The sequence below is a fragment of the Kryptolebias marmoratus genome, linkage group LG17 (genome assembly GCF_001649575.2).
Source record: "Kryptolebias marmoratus isolate JLee-2015 linkage group LG17, ASM164957v2, whole genome shotgun sequence".
Taxonomy (NCBI): Eukaryota; Metazoa; Chordata; class Actinopteri; order Cyprinodontiformes; family Rivulidae; genus Kryptolebias; species Kryptolebias marmoratus.
In genome coordinates, this window is record NC_051446.1 from 4,597,068 (window position 1) to 4,609,640 (window position 12,573).

The 12,573-nt window shown below is 41.8% G+C and overlaps 1 protein-coding gene across 2 annotated transcripts in view; it reads left to right on the top strand.

Moving 5' to 3' along the window:
- Positions 1-232: 232 nt before the first annotated feature.
- gpr63 (G protein-coupled receptor 63) overlaps positions 233-12,573 on the top strand; it is an 18,598-nt gene continuing 6,257 nt past the window's right edge. Inside the window, exon 1 of one of the 2 annotated variants that reach the window (XM_037981078.1) lies at positions 233-669. The gene's annotated coding sequence lies outside the window, so the exon portion shown is untranslated. The remainder of the gene's footprint in view (positions 670-12,573) is intronic. The other variant, XM_017432749.3, reaches the window with a different exon arrangement.

Here is a 12,573-nt window from a genome sequence, read left to right on the forward strand (position 1 = left end):
CCTCCTGGATCTGAGGTCCGACATCGGTCAGGATTCCAACAGCCGGGAATAAACTTTCCCAGGAAGGCTGAGAAGTGTGATCCCTCCATAGTTGGAGCACACTCTCTGGTGTAAACAGGAACTACTGCTCCCAGTCCTCTATGCCACATTAAAGAGACCAGCGGCTCACCACTGGGTTTCTGCTCTGTGCCACAGGCAATACACGTGCACTATAATGCTTCTAGGATCCTTATTTTGAAAGTCAGAACCGGAAGTGCGCTGGTTTCCGCGGCTTTGTTGCGGTGTGAGCAGAGATTTGAGTTTTGGAAAGTGGAGTCATTTTGGTTCTGGTACCGCTACGTTTGGCTGTGGATGCTGGTGCTATCAGACGCCTCACATCCGGAGAGAGAGAAAAGACGATGAGAAGAACAGCTGCTGTCGGAACCATGAGAGTTCGGCCCCTCACGGCTTGGTTCGTGTAGGTGTTGGATCAGAAGCTGTCCCCCTGGTAGTCACACAGGCTCGGATGTAGGAGCCGGATTCCTCTCAGTCCTGCGTCTGGTTCGGATCTTTCTTTTGGACCGACGGTGGAGGGATGAGCTGAGCTCCAGCATGTGAGGATGAAGCAGGTAAACCCACCGGAAACCACCGGAACACACCGAACCCGACAGAACAGGGCCAGGCCTCAGGGTAAATAAAGCTGGCTTTGCTGTGTTACACGCTGTAATCTAAACCCACCCCCACCCGGTTCCAAGCCGACACAGTCTGACAGAACCCGTCCAGAACCGGAGGTGGAGGACCCAAACAAGGCCTGGAGCAGGCCGAACCGAGCCGACACCTGAAACAGCAAGACTTATTCCACAACAAACCCAAAAACCATGGAGCTCGTTTCAGTTTATAATCCACTCATTCTATAACAAACTAAACGTTAGAGAATGCAGAGTTTATAATTCAGGATTTATCTGCTTTGACAAGGAAAATATAACATTCAAACATCTGGGAAGCAAAGTTCAGGACTGATTAAAGTCCCAGCATTAAAGGTGTCCTCCAGCTTCAGTGTTGTTGTGGATAACTCTCAGCTACTACCACAGGATCTGTAAACCCCACTGATCGGAAGCTGCTTTGTTGAATGGACTGACTCTGAAGCCGTCTATCCAGGCTGTGTCTGAAAGTTTGGACATGTCCAACACGACTTGCACGCAGCGTCCATCCAGGCTGTGTCTGAGCGTTTGGACATGTCCAACACGACTTGCACGCAGCGTCCTTCATGACTTTGTGCTGAGCGTTCACACTCAGGTGTCACATACAAAATGTTGGAGTAAGCCATTTGGTAACATTCTCTTGCCATAATGTCACACAGGGTCTAAATATGAAGACGTGAATCAGTTTGAATACTAAATGAGAAGTGATCATTCCTGAACATGGAGGGACAGTAACAAAGACATGTCAGATGTTTTGGCCATGAATTTCTTTCACCACATGGATTAGTATTAGCCAATGTCCTTCGCCCTATGATTAGTCTGCCATCAGCTACTGGTATAAAAACAAAATACCCAGTGTTTTAGCCACTGTCTCTATTTAAATGGAAAGGGTATGTTAGATTGTACTTTTTGTTTCTGAAACACCTACAAGCCTCGAGCAGCAAGCTTGTGCATGGTGGGAAATAAGAATGAAACATATGTGCCAAATATGTACTATATTCTACATGTCACTGCTCAAAACATTGTCTTTGTACTTCTTTATCTATTTTAATGTTCTTTGATCAGATGATCACAAATAGTGTACACTGTGAACAGCTTCCCTTTTACTTGTGAAAAAATATGCTAAAAATGTTTAACACATCTGTTTTAGCTTCCCTCCATGTTTAGAAATGAACACGTATCATTTAGCACTTAAACTGATTCACAACTTCATATTTATTTGAAAGAATGCAAAATTCACTGTGAATTTGAGAAAGTTTGTTGATTCTTATGACACAAGCTGCTTTTTATCCCTGCTGACCTCTGACCTCATCAGTAATAACATCAAGTATGAATTTACAAAATGGCTTATACATGCCTGAATCTGAAGTGATGAACTAAAGAATCCTGCTGCTTTTAGCCGAGAAAAATAAATAACATGGTCTGTCTCCATAAAATGTGTTTACACGTTTTCTCTCTACTGTAGGGCTCGCCACAGAGAGCACGCTCACTCAGTAGTATTGGTAATTGTCTTACTTCCTGGCACAACCTGGGCTCGACCATGGCACTGACCACCTATCTACTGCAGCCTCTGAAATAATTTTAATAGCAAAAACAAGCTTTATTGTCATTGAATTAATAAACTGCTCCTAACCTGCAAAGAGCAGTCCACCCTTTTCCCTCTGAGGACCATGGCCTCTGATTTGGAGGTGCTGATCTTCTTTCAATCGGATTCATACTCTGCTGCAAACCAGTGAGAAGTGGAGATCACGGGACGATGACACCAACAGGAGTGCATCATCTGCAAATAGCAAAGACACATTCTTGAGGCCACCAAACGGTCGTCTGGCTTCACCGAGAAATTCTGTCCATAAAAGTTATGAACAATGTTGGTGACAACAGGCAGCCCTGGCAGAGTTGGACTGTCACCCTGAAAAGGTTAACTTATCGCCGGCAATGCAGACCAGGCTATATAGGGACTAACAACGGGCCTTTTTTTCTTAAGAAGCATTGTGTGATGGAACAACCAACAACAGAACCACAAATAGGCAAAGTGTCCATCACGCATGTTTTTAAAGACCACAGAGCAAATGGAGGTTTATTTGGTGAATTCTGATGTATTAAAAGTCCGTAGGGATGCTCTCTCTGCTATGAAGTATTTCTGTTTTTCCAGATACAGGACTAGCACTGAGATGTCTCTATGGTGCAAAAACATTGGCTTCTGTCTGCGCTTCAAAGTGTCAGAAAAATGAGCCAAAACTACGTGTTAATGTGCACAGCCAAGAAGGCACTTTTGCAAAAACAGACCAAGATTTTCCAAAAAAAACTGTCTGTTGAAAATGCAGTCACTTAGTCAAAAACACTCCATGTCCATGTTCAGTGAAATTACAGCTAAAACATTGCATCATTTATTGTCGTTTTGATTTTCTTTTTCTTTCTTTTTACCAACTAATTTCCCAACAGTTGCAGCTCAGGAAGAAATAGAAATCAGTGTTCATGGCTTATTTTACATAAATAGTCGTTTAAGTTTCAAGGTAATTATAATGTATCAGTAATCATTTTGGATTTGCATCACAGCAGTCTTAATTGTAAGCAAATCAAATTGTGAGATGCCTAAAACCTTCCCCATCCCTAGGCAATGCTGGTAAATGTTTTATGATTTAGGACGATAGTTCATAAACGTTTTACGCCTATAGGATAAAAATTTGTGGTGAATTTATTTTTGTTACCAGTCCCGCTGCAGACAAACTCTGATGGAACAGAGGTTTGGGGTACGTGTGTGTCCTGCTGCTAATTTTGCTGGTCAGAGGTATTTGTTCCTTCATGTTTCACCAGTTTAAGGGATCAGTGTGCACATAAAGCTCTAAAGTGGTGGCACTTTGTACTTATTTCCGAATGAAAGGATGATGACAGAAACAGACGTGGGATCACTTCAAGTGTTTTGTTTTCTGTTGAACGTAGACTCCCTGCATGGATAAACACCGAGGTTGTTAGAAAACAACTTATTGTGGTTGTGTCACCGGCCTGTTACTGTCAGACCTTGTTGGGTCAAAGTTTCTGAATGACAAATAAATTAGCTCTTACTAACACACTAACTGAGGAACATATCCAGGTTTTATTGTTGCAGCTGATGGTTTTTTTTCCATAGATTCTTGCTTAAATGATATTTTATGCACCTGCATTAGATTGTAAAAACATGATAAAGCTTCATGTGTGTTGAAAGTACTCTTTCTGTTGTCAGGCCATCGTAATGACACCTGGCAGTAAGAAATAAAAGCCTTCAATGTTTATACTAGTGATAAGGCTTTTTATGGCAGCGTTTGACTTGTCCACAGTTACTGGCAGCAGCTCAGAGAACACCTGAAAGGACTTTTTATCACACTTAATGAAAAGGAAGATGAAAGTATTTTTTCACATTCAGTGACTGTGTAAGCATTAGTCCAGCATTCTGGCTAAAACATTTTACAATCTAAACAAATGAAAAATGCTTTGTCTCTGGTAACCTAATAAAAGGCATTTAAACCATAGAAAGGGCATGATGGAGAAACTTAGTGGTTTTGACACAGCAACTTTTTAATAGCGTGGTATAGCTCGATATTGGTTATCGGCCCACGCCTGCTGGAGATATGAAAGGTTTCAGAAATAATGATGTTTCAGCTGTTCTGAGCATTCTCACTATCACTTTGTACCCTAGAAAGCATAACAATAATGGTAATTTTTCTTTTTTTTGTGTGTGTGTCTAACTTTATCCTGATCGCCACCATTACCCTTTGGGTTGCATTTTAAAAGGGCTGTATATGTCAAAAATCTGGAAGTTCTCACCACTTAGTGGTGGGGTACGGTAATGTCACCATTTTTGTGAGAATGAAAAAGTTTTTTAATATAAAGAAAGAAAAAATATCCAGAGTAGTGTAGACAGAACATTAGCCTAATCCCTTAAAAACAACTGTTAATTTTGATCATCTGCCACTAAAAGGCAAATGATAATGTGTTTGTGTGTTTGTGTGTCTGTTACCAAAATGTCTCATGAACCACTGCATGGATTTCAATGAAATTATTAGGTGGACATCTGATTAGCTTTCGGAGTCAGCTCGATCAAAGACAGCTCATCTTTTTCATCTTGTCTTAGAAAACACAAATGTCTATAATTCAGCCAGTTTTACAGATATTGAGCTTGTGTTTGGAGTGGTAGCCGCTGAGAGTAATCCCCCACACATACTCTGAGTGCTAGTCATTCTACGAGATATTTGTGTAAAACTTTAGCATTAGGTGTCTGAGTCAATCCTGTTTGTCTGAGAGCAAAAAATATCATCAACCACAGAAGAAACTTGAATGAAATTTTCAGAAAGTAATCGCTGAATATACCTACACAACTGATAAACTTCTGGAAGAAACCCAATTAAAGATGGCTGCCACTGCCAATTGACATTAACTGAGACAAAAATGGCTGTAACTCATTTTTACAGATATAGAGCTAAAATTCAATGTGGTGGTAGGTGAGAGTCATTCACAACATACTCTGAGTGGGATTATGATTATGTTCATGGTTTGACCAAAATGGCTACGACTTCATCATTTCTCCTCATAAGATGATCTTATATGGAGATATATTAGTCTTAATAGTAGTCACAAGCATGTACAAGAATTGTATTCGTACAGTCAGATCCACAAAAGTACAGCAACTCACAGAGATTCAAAAACTCAACAGTTTTTCAAGTTTACACATTTCAAACTGTACAAATAGGAATTTGCTATTTATACAAAGTCTCAAATGTCACATGCACATCAAGCTGATCTGTGCACTTGTGTTGACTGATCCGGCTGTTTTATTCAATTTGTTCTCACATATTTAACAGTTTGTATGTGTAGCATATTCCAACTTGTGCAGTTTAAAATGTGTACATTTGAAAAATTGTTTTTGTATTTTGGAATCTTGTGGTATGCATGTGTGAACCGCTGTACGCAGCAGTGACTCTTTTTTGTCATACAAACAAACATGTGGCTCTGTGACTATGTTTCAGACCCATTTCTCTCTGTAATCTTAGTCTAAAACTATTGTATGAAATGTGGAGGTCAATATGCATTCCTTCAAGGAACGCTAGGCCTTTATTACCGCCGCCAAGGAAGATATGTTTTCGGTTGTGCTTGTCCTTTCCTCTATTTGTCTGTTAGCAAGATTACTTAAAAACTAACAATTTTTATATAATTCTTTTGGTCACAAAAAAAACAAGTGATTAAATTTTGGTGGTTATCCGGATCACAATCCGGGTCCTACAATTTTTTAATGATCCTATGGCCTTGGCAGAGGTTTGCGCACTCCCAGTGCTCCTAGTTTTGGGTATGTAATGTAATGTATGTTTATGACCAAAGCTAATCTGAACCCTCAGAAGTTGTTTTAAGATTCTGTAAGATTATTTCAGACCTGACCTCTCATTGGTGTGGTTGCGTGATGAAAATTACCTTCTGTTTGCGTATCAGCTGTGCCACACAAGGCTCTGGCTGAACCTTTTCTCACAAGGGTTTGCACTAAGTATTGTGTGTTTAGTCAGAAGTTGTTGTGGGTGACTTGGTGAGCTTTAATGGAGTCATTTTGTTTCCACTGCTCCGCTGAGAAGCAGCTGGCTGAGGCTGTTAAAAAATACAGCTTTCTTTACATCTTTGTTCCAGCAAAACTTATAAACCTATGAACTTAAAAAGACCGCAGAGACACAGGCAGCTCTTTGTGGCTGTAACAGTCTCAGTCTGTTTAATAAAAAATGTCTGGTTGGGGTGAGGGAAGCATAATTCTGTACAAGGACAGGAGAGCTGAGAAGCCGGGGGAAAGAAACCTGTTTTAACGCTGCAGGAGGAGGGAGGAGCTTCTCAGGAGTTTAGATCTGTGTGTCTCGCAGACGATGAAAGGTGTGTGTGAAAACGAACGTCACGTGACATTGACTTCTTATGAACTTAACTTCTGGTGATTTGTCAGAACATAACTGCTGGTAAACATAGAAATAACACTATATGCTATTCTGTTTTTCAATAATAACACTTATTCCTGTTGCACAAATTGAAGTTTCAGGAGTTTATGAGATGTAGTGGAGAATAACACAACACAACACAACATAACAAGCTTTAGTGTCATTGCAACAATGAAGTTTTGTCTGTGGCATTTCTTGTGGTAGCTCCTGTGGATGCTGAGGGATCGGTTTGTTGTTGCTCTAGCAGACTCTTCACAGTTCTGGAGAAGACTCTGTTTGAGTTGTTGCTGCGGACTCACATGGTTCTGAGCCTGCTGAAGGGGAGGCTTATTTATAGAAAGTGCCCTGAGTAGGTGGGTGTCATTGCAGATCTTTGTGGCCTGCCAGAAGAGGAGGCTCGAGTAGATCTTGTCCTTGCAGTGGTGAGCAGATGATCCACTAAGCCATCTTAATGACCCACTGCAGCTGCAGTGCCTGCCACACCATGTATCCGTAGGTCAGGGCACTCTTCATGATTCAGCAGTAAAAGTTCTTCTTATTGCTCAGTGTTGTCAGAAAGTAGACATGCTGCTGGGATTTTTTTGATGATGTGAGTGGTGTTCAGGTCCTGAGATGTGAAGTCAGAGGAACCTGAAGTCTGTAACTCGTTCTACCTCCTCTTTGTTGATCTGCAGTCCTGTGTTCATTGTGGTTCCCAACTTCCAAAAATCAAAGATGATTTCTTTGGTTTTCCTGATGTTGAGGTTTATGAGGCGTCTCTGCACCAGGATGCCAAAGTCTGAACCTCCTCTTGGTACAGTGGCTCGTTGTTTTCCCATAATGGTTGTATCATCAGCGAAGTTGATGAGTGTGTTAGAGCAGTGGGTGGTGACACAATTGTGAGTGTACATCGTAAACAGGATGGGCTGACGATACTGCCCTGTGGCACACCGATGTTTAGGACAATAGTGGAGGATCTTGATCTTGTTGACAAAGGGGGTTTCCAATCTGCAGTGTCTTCCGTTTGTTGCCAGTCTGGTGGGGCTGATGAAGTTGAAGCCATCAAACAGCATCCTGACATACATGTTGGGGTTTTCCAGGTGACTGAGGGCAGAGTGCAGGGCTAGGAAGATGGCATCATCTGTAAATCTGTGAGGTCTGTAGTCAAACTGATTTAGGTCAAGGCCAGGTGGAATGTGGGCCTTGATGTGCTGCAGTAACAGCAGAGGTTCCCCCAGTTTATTAGAAGCCTGGCGGGCCGCATCAACTTGACGTATTGATCACAGCGCGAGGGTGCGCGCCAACAGTGATGCAATCGCGCTGTCCCCACCCCTGCACGAAGGCCCCGTGCAGTTTCACTACACGTGGTCATGCACCTCCCAGTTTTTGTAACTTTGGGCCACGCTCCATTTAAAATGGATGATTTTGTTGCTGTAGCAGAGCTTGTAGGCCTGTATCAGCATTTCTATGATCCCTCTGTGAGAGATCACACAGATAATCAAACGGCTCTAAACTCATGAAAGGAGATTACTGCTGAAGCCGATAAAAAGGAGTGTTTATAGACCACAGAGGTTAGCTGAGCTGGAATTCAGCGGGTGGCTTTACAAGACCGAATACAGTAAGCATGTGTTGTACTTAGTGAAAAATACTAATATGAGGCGTGCTAATTTATCCTTGTTTAACAGTAAAATGATGCTATTAAATTCAGCATTAGATATGTTTTGTTACATGTAGTAATCCAACATGCAGCATGTGCCACAAAAAGCTCAGTACAGTACAGCATCTGTCTGTTTGTCAGAGTTCTCTGTTGTTATTCATTGGCCTTGACTTGAGACGTGTGTTGGTGCTTTGTTTGCACTTTTTCATTTATGTTCATTTCATTTATTTGTAAATGTGACTTAAATTAGGATTCAAATTAGGTGCAAACAATTAGTATTTATTTTAATTGTATTTTTGTATAAAAAAGTATTCCAAAAGTGCCTTTTTGTAGTTGTGTAAATATTTGGCACAAATATCTTACAATATCACATAATAAATAACTACATTTTCAACTTTAATAATTTTTTTTACTAAATCACGGTCGGCCGGCGGTCGGCCGGCGCCACCTACCACCGGGCTTAGCCTCTTTTCCGGAGGAAACCCTGAACAGTATCTTCATGCTGGTAATCATTCCGACCTGTGATGGCAGAGGTTTTGGGCACAGAAATTATGGTGGCAGTTTTCAGGCATGTAGGGACTGTGAGTTGCTGCAGCAACTGGTTGAAGATTAAACACAAAGGTGGAAATAAAATACTGGTTATCTATTCTGAGATACATTGAATAGCTGACAGGCACGATTCTGAATCAGGATTCAAATGTCAAAAATGGATTTAGTTAGTTAATCTGAGCTGCCGCTTTAAGAGACTTAGTAGAGTAGTTGCTACACTTTGTTCTAGTAGAGTGACCATAGGTTCCTGTAGCTAGAACATGGTGTTTTCATCCTTCATTTGTTGAACCCTGAAAGGTTTCTGTCTGTAAGTAATAGTTATTATAACATGACTGTCTTTAGTAATGACTTTGAAACACTTGATATGTTTCTAAATTCTCTCCTCTTGTGTTTTTATACTGAATCATATGCATGTTTATTGTTCATACTTTGAATTTGTCAACATTCAAATCACATTCACGATTGTTAGTAATGTCAAATTGTCAGCTGACTCACCGTTAGCAGGAGGCAGGTAACTAAGATCAACTAGAGAAATTGCATTCTTTTAACTGCTGAGGGTTGAATTATTCTGCTGACAATAGCTGAAGAAGCTAAAACTGAAAAGCTAAAAAAAAAGCAGAACATTGCCAAAATAAAATGCTAGCTAAAGGTAGCAAAAGGGTAAAAAAAAAAGCAACAACGACTTAGGTAAAAGTTAAAAGTAGAAGAATACCAGCTAAAAGGTAAAAGTATCAACAGTTGAACTAAAAGTAGAAAATGACTAGATGTTACGGCCACCAAGGACCCAACATATTTAATGAGGTTCAAAAAAATAATTGTTTTATTCTTTAACGCTCATGATCCAATTCTCCTGGTTTTTACCTCGCTCTGTGGAGAAAAAAAAAAGATAATTGAATGTTCTCCAGTTCCCGTGTCCCAAAATGAACAAGTAAGAAAAAAACCCCAAAAAGTATTAACAGAAAGATGGACATGGTGAGCCGATCAAAAGGAACAAAACGGTACAGCAGGGGGCCAATCCTATACAGGACCATCAAAGCCCCCGCTAGTACCGAAACTAAGCAAAAAAGAATCTAATACAAAAGAAAAATCGAAAAACAGGACAACCGGTCCCACCAGGCCAAAATCACAACGAAAACAAACAACAAAAGCTAACAGAACCTACTGCGTGGCAGGCTGGAGGATGAGGCCTACAAGGACTGGCGAATTGACGCACCTCAGGTGGAGCTGAGCAGCTAAAAAAAAAGACCCCCCTAGAAGCTAAAACCCAGCCTATTTATAGGCGGACCAACAGCCCACCACTAAACGCAACTCATTACTTAAATAAATGACCCCAAACGCCATAATATTTTCGCAAAAGATAATACAACTAAAATCTCTAAACAAAGCAATCGGGAAAAATAAACAAAATAATTAGAATGTGCCCGAAACACATAACACCCCCACCTAAAGACTGAATGGGGATTGATGGAAAAAACTCAACCCATTCAGAGAAAAAGGACTAGAGTCGTGAGAGTGCGACGGCCACTACATTGTCTTTTCCACAAACATGTTGAATAGAGATGTTAAAGGACTGGAGTCGCAGAGACCAATTCATCAAGCGGCGGTTTTTATTGCGCATGCAATCCAAAAAAACTAACGGATTATGGTCCGTAAAAACAACCACTAATCCACTAGAACCGCCCACATACACCTCAAAATGTTCTAAAGCCAGGACCAACGCTAATGCCTCCTTCTCGATGGTAGAATACCATTTCTGATATTTATCAAGCTTCTTTGAAAAATAAGAATCCGGATGTTCCACCCCATCTGTACCATCCTGAAGAAGGACAGCTACGACGCCAGAATCACATGCGTCCACAGCCAGCTTAAATGGAACATCAAAACGAGGGGTGGACAACACAGGAGCATTAAAGAGCAAATTTTTAGTTTGCTCGAAAGCAGACTGACACCGCGCAGACCAAATAAAAGCTACTTTAGGGCTAAATAGGTCTGTTAAAGACGCAGCCACAAAGGAAAAGTTTTTGCAGAACCCTCTGTAGTAACCAACCATCGCTAGATAGCGGCGTAACTCAGTACGAGTAGTAGGTACCGGAACAGCTAAAATAGCCTCTACTTTAGCCTCAACGAGGCGCACTTGACCTCCCCCCACCCTTTTTCCAAGATAGGTCACTGTCGCCTGGCTGAATTGGCATTTAGAAAGATTAATTGTCAAATTAGCCTCACTCAGACGCGCAAAAACGGTTCTCAAATGTTCAACGTTCTCAGCCCATGTAGCAGAACAAATCACCAAATCATCCAAATAAGCCTCACAGAATGATAAACCAGACAAAACAACATTCATCAGCTGTTGAAACGTTGCTGGGGCGTTACGCATCCCAAAAGCCATCACCGTATATTGAAGGAAATCATCAGGTGTGACAAAAGCAGAAATTTCCTGGGCTCGTGCTGTTAAGGGTACCTGCCAATACCCCTTTAGCAAATCCAGCTTAGTCACAATCTGGGCAGCCCCCACATGGTCCACACAATCCTCCATACGAGGCAGTGGATAACAATCCGGCCTAGTCACCCCATTTACCTTCCTGAAGTCCGTACAAAACCGGTCCTCTCCATTGGCTTTAATAGTCAGGAGGCACGGCGAACTCCACGCACTGCTGCTTGCAACAGCAAGTCCATGCCTCACCATGTACTCCACTTGCGTCTTCAAACGGCGTCGCTTTTCCGGGTTCACTCTGTAAGGGTGCTGTTTAATAGGCTTGGAATCACCAACATCAATATCATGGCTGAGCACACGAGTCTGAGTGGGAATATCTGCAAACAGTGACTCATAAGACTGGATCAAATGAATGACATCAGCCTGCTTGGAAAAATCAAGGTGAGACAAATAAGAGGCAAGTCTTTCAACACCGCTGAATTCGGAAACTTCCCTTCCGTGATACCCGTGGAAAGGACGTCACCCTCAGGTTCAGCACTGGACAGCTCCTCACATGCATCCACACCTGTCCCCACAACGTCGTCAGTACGGTCACTGAAAACACAACTGACAGCTTTATTCAAAGAGGGCGCACGCTCGATATAAGGCTTAAGCATATTAATATGACATAGGCGGGATGTACGCCTTCGATCAGGAGTAGAGACCAAATAATCTCGATCTCCGAGCTTCTTCGTGATCGTATAGGGGCCACTGTAGCGCGCTTGTAAGCTGGAGCCAGGAACCGGAAGTAACGCTAGCACTTTGTCACCAGGCTCAAAAACTCTCATCGCCGCATTTCTGTCAAAGAAAGACTTCATTTTAGCCTGTGCAGTTTTAAGATTTTCTTTGGCCAACTCGCAGGCACGGCTCAGCTTCAACCGAAAGTTACTGACGTAGTCCAATAAATTTTGATCGGATTTTTCACACAACCACTTCTCTTTCAGTAGCTTTAAAGGACCACGAACAGTGTGAGCAAACACAAAGTCCGACGGGCTAAACCCCAGAGACTCCTGAACCACCTCCCGTATAGCAAACAGTTGTAAATGTACCCCTTCATCCCAGTCTTTTTAGAACTCCAAACAGTAGGTGCGAAGTATTGTTTTTAATGTTTGATGGAAACGCTTGAGTGCGCCCTGACTTTCCGGGTGATAAGCGCTGGAATAACTGTGCTTTATGTCAAGTTGATTTAAAACCTGCGCAAACACTTTGGACATAAAGTTAGACCCTCTGTCAGTCTGCACAACCCGAGGCAACCCAAACAATGAAAAAAACTTTGTTAATGCTCTCACCACTACCGGC